Source organism: Salvelinus sp. IW2-2015, linkage group LG30 (genome assembly GCF_002910315.2).
Source record: "Salvelinus sp. IW2-2015 linkage group LG30, ASM291031v2, whole genome shotgun sequence".
Taxonomy (NCBI): domain Eukaryota; kingdom Metazoa; phylum Chordata; class Actinopteri; order Salmoniformes; family Salmonidae; genus Salvelinus; species Salvelinus sp. IW2-2015.
This window is the reverse complement of record NC_036869.1, coordinates 16,299,874-16,310,893: the sequence shown is the minus strand read 5'-3', so window position 1 is coordinate 16,310,893 and position 11,020 is coordinate 16,299,874. Positions and strand designations below refer to the sequence as shown.

Here is an 11,020-nt window from a genome sequence, read left to right as displayed (position 1 = left end):
CAATCTGCCATTTCTACATGTTTTGAAGAAGTATCTGTAAACTGAAGTTATTTGCACGATAATGTGCAAGTAACACCGACGTTACTCTCAAACGTCAACCCGCTATATAAGGCCCACAACCGAACTACATAGCTAGCTGATATTTCTGAATTTCTTTCTTAATTTGTGTATATTGTTAGGTATTACTTCACTGTTGGAGCTAGAAACATAAGCATTTCGCGACGCCTGCGATAACATCTGCAAAATGTTTATAACGTAAGCAACAATTAACATTTGATTTGACCTAGGCCAAATCATTAAACAAAAATTAGCTAGCTCGTGCGTGGGAGTATCCTATCATCCGACCGTTACCCCTCTCGTTTCCGATCGGAATCTCTTGCTAGCTAGCTAACGTTAGGTAGCTGGTGTTAACTAATTTAGCTAGCTAATAATCTGTATGTATCCTCGCGCACCAGTCCAGCTACCGGAGGAGGCCAGGGTCGAGTGACAACTGGAGGTATTAGCAGTGGCTAACAAACTGACAAAGCTGGTTTAAAAAACGGATAGCTAGCTAACGTTACTGTAACAATTCACGCATCAAACTAGCTGGGTAACTAACGTTAGCTAGCTAGCTGAGCCAACTAATACATTTCTGCCAGTGAACATGGCCAACAGGCTAAAACAAATATAAATGTACCAGCCTAGGCAAAGCGAAAGCTAGCTAGTAGCTAGGTACCGGTAAGCAGAGTATTTCGCCGTAACCGGCGCATACAGGAGCGTACCCACTGGTATATGATGGGTCTAGCTCAGCTAGCTAAATGACAACATTTCTATGTTGCATTTGATTCTTTCCAAATTCACTAGTTACTAACTCAATATTGATATGAGTGTAGCCTGTAGTGGCGACCCGTCATTCAGGGCAGGGGGGTGTTTAGCGTGTTATTTTGGCATTAATACTTGTCACATATCAGTTTGCAAACAATGTTTTAAAAAATTATACTCTTTTGAGTTAATAAAGCTGCATACAAAGATTATCTATTTTTTGCTTTCTGGAGTAAGGCAGCTCCAAAATTCAGGTGTTTCAGCCTAGCTCAGTACTTTCTGTAGTGGTGGGGCAGCCAGCAGAAAATGTTCTCTAGTTGCGCTGGGATTGGCTCAGTGTTTTGTTACTCATGGGTACACTGCATCACCGCAAAATCTACGGGGAGAGCTCGAAAATTCAAGCCCGTTGAATGCTGCTTTTGAGTTACATTAGAAGTGCCCATCCAAGAAGGCTCAAGGTCATTGGCCACAGGTAAAAGGATGTCAAATCACGTTATATCTACAGTAGCTTTGATTGGACTGATCATGTCAACATCATACTTTCAAAATCTTAGCTAGCAAGCTAGTGGTCATCATCATGAATCAAGTCGACAATCTACTGGCAAATCATTTTCAATCCTTGTCATATGAAGAGAAATTATAGATAAAACATATCGGTGTTCATCAGCCATTGGACATAAACATTACAGAACAAGTTGGAAATCGCAAATTCAACAATGAGTGGTTTGGAAGGAATAAGTGGCTAACTGCAAGCATTGCAAAGCAACCACTAGCCTGCTATTCATTGGAATGGATGTGTGGTCCAAGTCTGTGTTTAAGGGTCTCTTTTCCAAGCTTAAAAGGATAAACATTCAACATTGGCCATGCTGTCAATCCAGCATGATTTCTGCCGCTTTCAAAACAACTTGGAACTGGGAAATCTCAGACTTCAGTGAGTTCAAGACAACTGGGAACTCAGAAAGAAACGAGCTCCGACTGGGAAAATACATTTTGAACGGTAATCCAACTCGGATTTTCAAGTCGGGAACTCTGGCCTCTTTCTAGAGCTCTGACCTGAAGATAATTCAACCTTGTTTTTTCCCCAGTTCTCTTGAAAGCACCATAAATCCAGAGAATGCCAGACTTTGATGAAAAAATGTGCCCACAAAGGACCGCCTTGCCACCTTCATGTTTCAAGTGAGCACAGCACAACAAGATGAGTCCAAAAATGTCTTGTATGCTGCTGCATAAATTATGTGATATGCCAGGGACATATGTATACTGTAGCTAAGAAAGCAATACTAAGTGTATGTTGTGTAGTAAGCTGTTAGTAGCCCATGTGCCTAAACCTAAACATTTGGTTCCTTTTCTCTTCATGTAGCCCATAGCCTGTTTTAAAGAAATGTCATCATCGAATATTGTAAGAGCTTTCATTGTGTGCTTCTACACCTGCATTGCTTGCTGTTTGGGGTTTTAGGCTGGGTTTCACTTTGAGGTATCAGCTGATGTAAGAAGGGCTATATAAATTAATTTGATTTGATATTCCCCATTTTATTTATCCTACGGTTCTGACTTGGTGTACAGGGAGAATACTGTAAGAACGGCCTATGCTCTGAATTCTGTCGCGGTACATTTCAAAAGTGCTGAACAAATAGTTATATTGATTATGTCCATCCTAGCTTGCTCATTAATGTCTTAATCGAAATTACGAATTGCCTCTTATCCGCTCGTCATCCCCTTATGCCATAGTTTGTACATCTCAATTGTCAGTAGAAACCACATTTGTTTACACAAGTTAGCCATATCAGCTATGTTTTTTTAAAGGCAGTAAATTAGGCTGAATGAACTGTTTCGCTGCCAGACAAGGCTCCGCTGATAGCCAGGTGTAGCAGTGGTAAGGTTTTGGGACTCTGCTGTTGGGACAGTTTTATGTAGGCCCATAAGTTTGTGGGCACAGTTTGTCACCGTTATAGTCCAATTAATGTATTATTTAGTGTTCTGTTGTGTTGTGTATTGGCTTTGCTGGAGTTTTCCCCACCTAGATTTACATGCTAATATAACCACTGGTAGCCTCCCAATCAAAATCTTTGACAATGTCAACAATATGATTACCAGATTTTTTGTAGTAAAATAACTTCCTTCCATTATGAATAATTAGCCAATGCAAAATCTAGCTATAGCTTTTTGTCCTATTTGCCTTCACTATTGCTATTTTTAAATGGTAGCCCTACAATAGGCCAGTAGGTGGCACTTTAGGTCCTACCCATACCTCAGTGGGCCCTACCCATACACTAGGTCCTTTCATGTGTCATTATAACAAAAGTTGAAGTATTAGTACACTCAAATACACGGAGAGCACGCTGTTCCCCTGAGAGACAGGGACTATGCCACTACTGCTACCAATGTCGAAATTGAGGGGGAGCAGCTGGACCAGGGCTTGGACAATCTCACTGGACCAGAGCTAGACAAGATCTGTCTTTAAGGTGTTCTCTTGACAAATACACTGAGTATACAAAACATTAAGAACACCTGCTCTTTTCATTACATAGACTGACCAGGTGAATCCAGGTGAAAGCTATGATCCCTTACTGATGTCACTTGTTAAATCCACTTCAATCAGTGTAGTTGAAGGGGAGGAGACAGGTTAAATGTGTTCCTAATGTTTGGTATAGTCAGTGTATAAAGACACCACACAATCCCACTTTAAGGAATGTTCAAGGAGGAGAACTATACTAGTGTGCCATACTAGTGGTACACCATTGACTGTTTAAGGAAGTAGTTCTGGTTTAATCTGGCTATAAGACTAAACCTCCTGTGTAAGATACTTAGACCTATTCATAGCCACTCGATCTGTATCACTGCTCGTGCTGTAACAACATTCAAAGCAACACAGTTCAGGAAGAATAGCCAGACTCGCTAAGCTCAGGATTTACTAGGCTAAGTTGTCTGGTCTGGGGTAGTCAAACTGTTCTGGCAACAAGCGCTGATAAGATGTGGAAAGAGTTGAAGAAAAACCAGCTAGTCAAGTACGGCGCTGTGACCACAGTGACAACCATCAGTAAGTCACAGCTCTACTGCTATGCAAGTTATCTTGATGTATTGTGGGTCTCAGATCTCCTTTCAATTACTTTTACAGTTTTCTATAATGGTAATATTTTTCTAACATTTCTACATGGGAATATATGCTAGGGGAATAGTAGCCTAATTTCAACAAAAGTTAACACTACTAAACCACCAACAAAGTGTATTGTATATCAAAACTGCCTGCATGAAGTGTGTTGTGCCATGTTGTAACATACAGGATGTAAAAGTCTTCAGATTGTACATTTTTCTTGACTTACATGAAAATCCACAGAATCACTGAAGCATGACTGACCGTGGTATGTGGTAATGCTTGATTGTAGTGTCTATTTAAGGTTTGTGATTTGTAACGTGTTCACTCCCTGTAGCTCCAAGATCCCGACATATACTGTTATGTGTGTAAAGGCTTTACAATTGCACATACAGTATATGCTATGTTAACAATTCCTATTTCCACAACAAAGGGATTTTTACGCAGACTTGAAAAATGTTAAGCCAGGATTAAATCTTGTTTGGTTGAGAGATTTTAATTGTGGTAGATTAGGGCTTGTGAAATTCCTCCCATATGGAACCAGTCCAGTGTCCTTTGAACTGTTGTCTTAACAGCACTTCTCTATTGGACTGTAACTGTTCACTGTCCCTGTACCGACCATAGACTTTGTTTTTACACAATGCCAGTAATAAAGGGTTTGCCCTCAGTTGCTCTATCTTTCCCTGTCCATGGATTGATCACATTGGTGCTCCAAAATAAGGATGTTTACTCTTCCACATGTTTCACATAGAGTCCCAGGATTAAAAGCGATGAGTAGCAAAACTATTGTGGGCCAATGTGACCAATGAACATGCTTTCTATTCCCATGAGAGAGGTGGCCAACCTGTCAGTACTTACACAATCAACAGGTAGGGTGCCTCTAGTGGAAGGTTCATAGGTCAACATAAGAAGAAGTAAGAGTGATATTTTGGCTCAGTGCCGTTTGTCTCCAAACCAGGCTATGTTTTACTGCGAAAGTGGATCGCCGGTGGGATATGCCGCAGCCGTGCCAAACTACATGGAAGGACTGTGGTGATCACTGGTGCCAACACTGGCATCGGCAAGGAGACGGCCTGGGATATGGCCATGAGAGGTACAGAAGGCCTATGGCACTTCTCTATTGGACTGTACTCTAACTGTGTTGTGATTTACCTTACCTTTCATGGTGTCCCTTTTGGACACAAACAAGTCCCAATGCAATCTGAGGAAAATTTGGATTTAAGGGCAACTGTGGTGGCTTTTCAATGGAAGGCCTGAGTGTAGGAGGCTTAGTGGCGGGGTGTGATAGATTGTGGATGTTGTTCAGCTGATGATAGGGCTGATCCTATATATTCTATTGGAGGGTAATGTGATGAGGGTGTTCTCAGACTGACGGTACTGCGTGTTCTCAGGAGCTCGGGTGATCATGGCTTGCCGAGACCTCACCAGGGGAGAAGCAGCTGCAGCAGAGATCCGCAGTTCCACAGGAAATACTAACGTGGTGGTGCAACAACTAGACCTGGCCTCCCTCGGTTCAGTACGTCAGTTTGCTCGGGAATTCATTGCCACAGAGACCCGTCTGGACATACTTATCAACAACGCAGGTGAGACTGATGCCACAGACTGGGGCGACAGGTTGCCTAGTGGTTAGAGCGTTGGACTAGTAACCGAAAGGTTGAAAGACTGAATCCCCGAGTTGACAAGGTACAAATCTGTCGTTCTGCCCTTGAACAAGGCAGTTAACCCCCTGTTCCTAGGCCGTCATTGAAAATAAGGATTTGTTCTTAACTGACTTGCCTAGTTAAAAAAAAATATTAAAAATAAAATGATTTTACCCAACATACTTTGAGAGCCTGAATTGTGTTGGTGTTGTCATTGAAGATCCTTCTTACTCTGGATATGCTTTGAAATAGAGCATGTTTTTCGTTGTCAAAGTTGTGGGCTTGAGCTTTTTGAACCATCCTTTAAATACTCTCCCTCTACTCCTCAAAGGTATAATGCTGTGTCCCAAAAGCCTCACAGTGGAAGGTTTTGAGAGTCAATTTGCCGTCAATCACCTAGGTCACTTCCTATTGACCAATCTGCTCCTGGACATGTTGAAAGCCTCCACCCCCAGCCGCGTCATCAATGTGTCTAGCATCGCTCATCAAGGAGGTAAGCCCATCCTGTTCAGATATTTTTGTCATAAAATAAATATAATCAATTGAGTTATATTTTTATCTGGCTCTACCTCCTCTTCTTTCAGGGAAAATCCACTTTGAAGACCTTAATTTTGATAAGAAGGGGTACAACTCAGTAATCGCCTATAAGCAGAGTAAACTGGCCAACCTCCTCTTCTCTAGGGAGCTGGCACGAAGGACCAAAGGTGAGGGGTTGCCTTATTACAGCTCTATTACTACTCATATACATGTAGTTAGAAATTAGACAAATTCAAATGAATTAACCTAGTTATGTGTAGGAAATTAAGTAACGGATTTTTACATTTCCACTGCATATCCTGTTCAATGGCTAAATGTACAGTAATCAAATCAAAGTTTATTTGTCATGTGCGCCAAATACAACAGGTGTAGACCTTACAGTGAAATGCGTACTTACAGGCACTAACCAACAGTACAATTTCTAAGTAAAAAATAGGTATTAGGTGAACACTAGATAAGTAAAGAAATAAAAACAACAGTAAAAAGACAGTGAAAAATAACAGTTGCGAGACTATATACAGTACATTTACATTTAAGTCATTTAGCAGACGCTCTTATCCAGAGCGACTTACAAATTGGTGCATTCACCTTATGATATCCAGTGGAACAACCACTTTACAATAGTGCATCTAACTCTTTTAAGGGGGGGGGGGTTAGAAGGATTACTTTATCCTATCCTAGGTATTCCTTAAAGAGGTGGGGTTTCAGGTGTCTCCGGAAGGTGGTGATTGACTACGCTGACCTGGCGTCGTGAGGAGTTTGTCCACCATTGGGGTGCCAGAGCAGCGAACAGTTTTGACTGGGCTGAGCGGGAACTGTACTTCCTCAGAGGTAGGGAGGCGAGCAGGCCAGAGGTGGATGAACGCAGTGCCCTTGTTTGGGTGTAGGGCCTGATCAGAGCCTGAAGGTACGGAGGTGCCGTTCCCCTCACAGCTCCGTAGGCAAGCACCATGGTCTTGTAGCGGATGCGAGCTTCAACTGGAAGCCAGTGGAGAGAGCGGAGGAGCGGGGTGACGTGAGAGAACTTGGGAAAGTTGAACACCAGACGGGCTGCGGCGTTCTGGATGAGTTGTAGGGGTTTAATGGCACAGGCAGGGAGCCCAGCCAACAGCGAGTTGCAGTAATCCAGACGGGAGATGACAAGTGCCTGGATTAGGACCTGCGCCGCTTCCTGCGTGAGGCGGGTCGTACTCTGCGAATGTTGTAGAGCATGAACCTACAGGAACGGGTCACCGCCTTGATGTTAGTTGAGAACGACAGGGTGTTGTCCAGGATCACGCCAAGGTTCTTAGCACTCTGGGAGGAGGACACAATGGAGCGTAGGTAGCACGTAGTAGCGAGGCTATATACAGGCACCAGTTAGTCGGGCTAATTGAGGTAGTATGTACATGTAGGTATGGTTAAAGTGACTATGCATATATGATAAACAGAGAGTAGCAGTAGCGTAAAAGAGGGGTTGACGGGTGTTGGGTGGCGGGACACAATGCAGATAGTCCGGGTAGCCAATGTGCGGGGGCACAGGTTAGTCGGGCTAATTGAGGTAGTATGTACAGTTGAAGTCGGAAGTTTACATACACTTTAGCCAAATACATTTAAACTCAGTTTTTCACAATTCCTGACATTTAATCCCAAGTAAAAATTCCCTGTCTTTGTCACGTTCGCTGGAATAAATATCGGACCAAGGCGCAGCGGATGTTGAGTTCCACATAATTTAATGAAAAAAGTGAAACTTAGCAAAGACAAAAACAAATAAACAATAAACTAACAACGAACCGTGACTACAGAGGTGCTACGTGCACTAACTCAAAACAATCCCATAAAACACAGGTGGAAAAAATGCTACTTAAATATGATCCCCAATTAGAGACAACGATAACCAGCTGCCTCTAATTGGGAACCATATCAAGCACACCAACCTAGAAATATGAAAACTAGAATACCCACATAGAAATAATAAACTAGAATAAAACATAGACATACATATACTAAATCACCCCCTAGTCACGCCCTGACCTACTATGCCATAGAGAAACAATGGTTCTCTATGGTCAGGGCGTGACATTCTTAGGTCAGTTAGGATCACCACTTTATTTTAAGAATGAGAAATGTCAGAATAATAGTAGAGAGAATGATTTAATTCAGCTTTTATTTCTTTCATCACATTCCCAGTGGGTCAGAAGTTTACATACACTCAATTAGTATTTGGTAGCATTACCTTTAGATTGTTTAACTTGGGTCAAATGTTTCGGGTAGCCTTCCACAAGCTTCCCACAATCATTTGGGTGAATTTTGGCCCATTCCTCCTGACCGAGCTGGTGTAACTGAGTCAGGTTTGTAGGCCTCCTTGCTCGCACCGATTTTTCAGTTCTGCCCACAAATTTTCTATTGGATTGAGGTCAGGGCTTTGTGATGGCCACTCCAATACCTTGACTTTGTTGTCCTTAAGCCATTTTTCCACAACTTTGGAAGTATGCTTGGGGTCATTGTCCATTTGGAAGACCCATTTGCGACCAAGCTTTAACTTCCTGACTGATATCTTGAGATGTTGCTTCAATATAGCCACATAATTTTCCTGCCTCATGATGCCATCTATTTTGTGAAGTGCACCAGTCCCTCCTGCAGCAAAGCACCCCCACAACATCATGCTGCCACCCCCGTGCTTCACGGTTGGGATGGTTGTTTTTGCTGGCAAGCATCCCCCTTTTTCCTCAAAACATAACGATGGTCATTATGGCCAAATAGTTATATTTTTGTTTCATCAGACCAGATGATATTTCTCCAAAAAGTACGATCTTTGTCCCTATGTTCAGTTGCAAACCGTAGTCTGGCTTTTTATGGCGGTTTTTGAGCAGTGGCTTCTTCCTTGCTGAGCGGCTTTTCAGGTTATGTCGATATAGGACTCGTTTTACTGTGGATATAGATACTTTTGTACCTGTTTCCTCCAGCATCTTCACAAGGTCTTTTCTGTTGTTCTGGGATTGATTTGCACTTCGCACAAAGTACGTTCATCTCTAGGAGACAGAACGCGTCTCCTTCTGAGCGGTATGACGGCTGTGTTGTCCCATGGTGTTTATACTTGCTATACTTTTTTCTGAGGTCTTGGCTGATTTCTTTTGATTTTCTCATGATTTCAAGCAAAGAGGCACTGAGTTTGAAGGTAGGCCTTGAAAATCATCCACAGGTACACCCTCCAATAGACTCAATTGATATCAATTAGCCTATCAGAAGCTTCTAAAGCCATTACATAATTTTCTGGAATTTTCAAGCTGTTTAAAGACACAGTCAACTTAGTGTATGTAATTCTGACCATTGGAAATGTGATACAATGAATTATAAGTGAAATAATCTGTCTGTAAGCAATTGTTGGAAAATTACTTGTGTCATGCACACAGTAAATGTCCTAACCGACTTGCCAAACTTAGTTTGTTAACAAGAAATTTGTGGAGTGGTTGAAAAACGAGTTTTAATGACTCCAACCTTAGTGTATGTAAACTCCAACCTAAGTGCATGTATAGTTAAAGTGACTATGCATATATGATAAACAGAGAGTAGCAGCAGCGTAAAAGAGGGGTTGTGGACCCAGCTCTTTACATAGAAATACATTACCAATGGGCATAACTTTGTGCGGGGTCAGAAAATAGATGCTCCAACACACAGGTCTACTTTATTGGTTACAATCAAGTTGTATTTTACCATAGTTATGGATTTTACTGTATACTATCATGGTTTAGCAATGCATGGCTAAAGATAAGGCAACTCATGTTTACTAGTGGATTAAAGCCCATACCGTTGAGGCCTTTGTCAAAGAGTACTCATCAAGTATCATGACCTTTGCAATTACTGTATTTCAGATTCTATTAACGCTGCCCCCCCCCCCCCCCCTATCAGTAGCCGTCTTAGTATGCACAACAAAAATTATACAAACAAATAATGTTTGTTTCAAAATCAGGTTATACACTGGTGTACAGTGCAGTGCTCCCTGCCACGTGATGTCTCTGAATGTCCACATTTTAAGGTTAGAGCCCTATCCCTACACTCACCCATCAGGTACTGGAGTGACGTCGTATTCCCTGCACCCCGGGGTTATCCGGACAGAGCTGTGGCGCCACTCGCAGTCAAAGTACCCACGCTGAGTTCCATGCTGTCAGCCCCGCCTGGCTCCTGTGAAGACCCAGGGAGGGTGCCCAGACCACCATCTACTGCGCCGTCAATGAGGGGCTGGAGGAGAAGAGTGGCTGCTACTTCAGGTACCACTTTGAGTTTAGCATCCCTGTATGTAGAGTGAATTAACCTGAATCAGTCTCTCTGTGTCTGTGTGTTTTGGGTGTTAATTGGAGTTGGATGATTTACATTTACAGTAGGAGTGTATTTGTGGTGTGTATGTGATGGTTAAGTATCCATCAAGAGTATGTTTGTACAATGTGGTGTTTATTCTGAGTGTAGACAATATAAATAATCTGGCGTTTAGGTGAGCTTTAAGTTAACATGTGCTTGTTTCTCAGTGACTGTCAGGTAAAGGAGCAGCTCCTGAGGGGAGAGATGATCTTGCAGCACTGAGAACTATGGGTGTTAGCGCCGGGCTTGTTGGACTCATTAAAAACAACTGAACAACTCGCCTTGCAACAAGTTGACACTCCAACCCCACCTGCCAGAGCACCCCGGATACTGCATATTTTTTCCCATGTTTTGCTCTTAACTTTCATCTCAGAAGGGTAATTGTGAGATATCCTGTATTCTATATATATTTGCGGGAAAATACACATTTTCTATATATACATTGTGGGAAAATACACTTTTCTATACTATAAACTCAGCAAAAAGAAAACGTCCTCTACTGTCAACTGCGTTTATTTTCAGCAAACTTAACATGAGTAATATTTGTATGAACATAACAAGATTCACAACTGAGACATAAACTGAACAAGTTCCACAGACATGTGACTAACAGAAT

The 11,020-nt window shown here is 42.1% G+C and overlaps 1 pseudogene; it reads left to right on the top strand.

The window, feature by feature from the left end:
- The first annotated feature begins 2,101 nt into the window (after window positions 1-2,101).
- LOC111955066 (retinol dehydrogenase 12-like) lies at window positions 2,102-10,931 on the top strand (annotated as a pseudogene).
- Window positions 10,932-11,020: the final 89 nt, after the last annotated feature.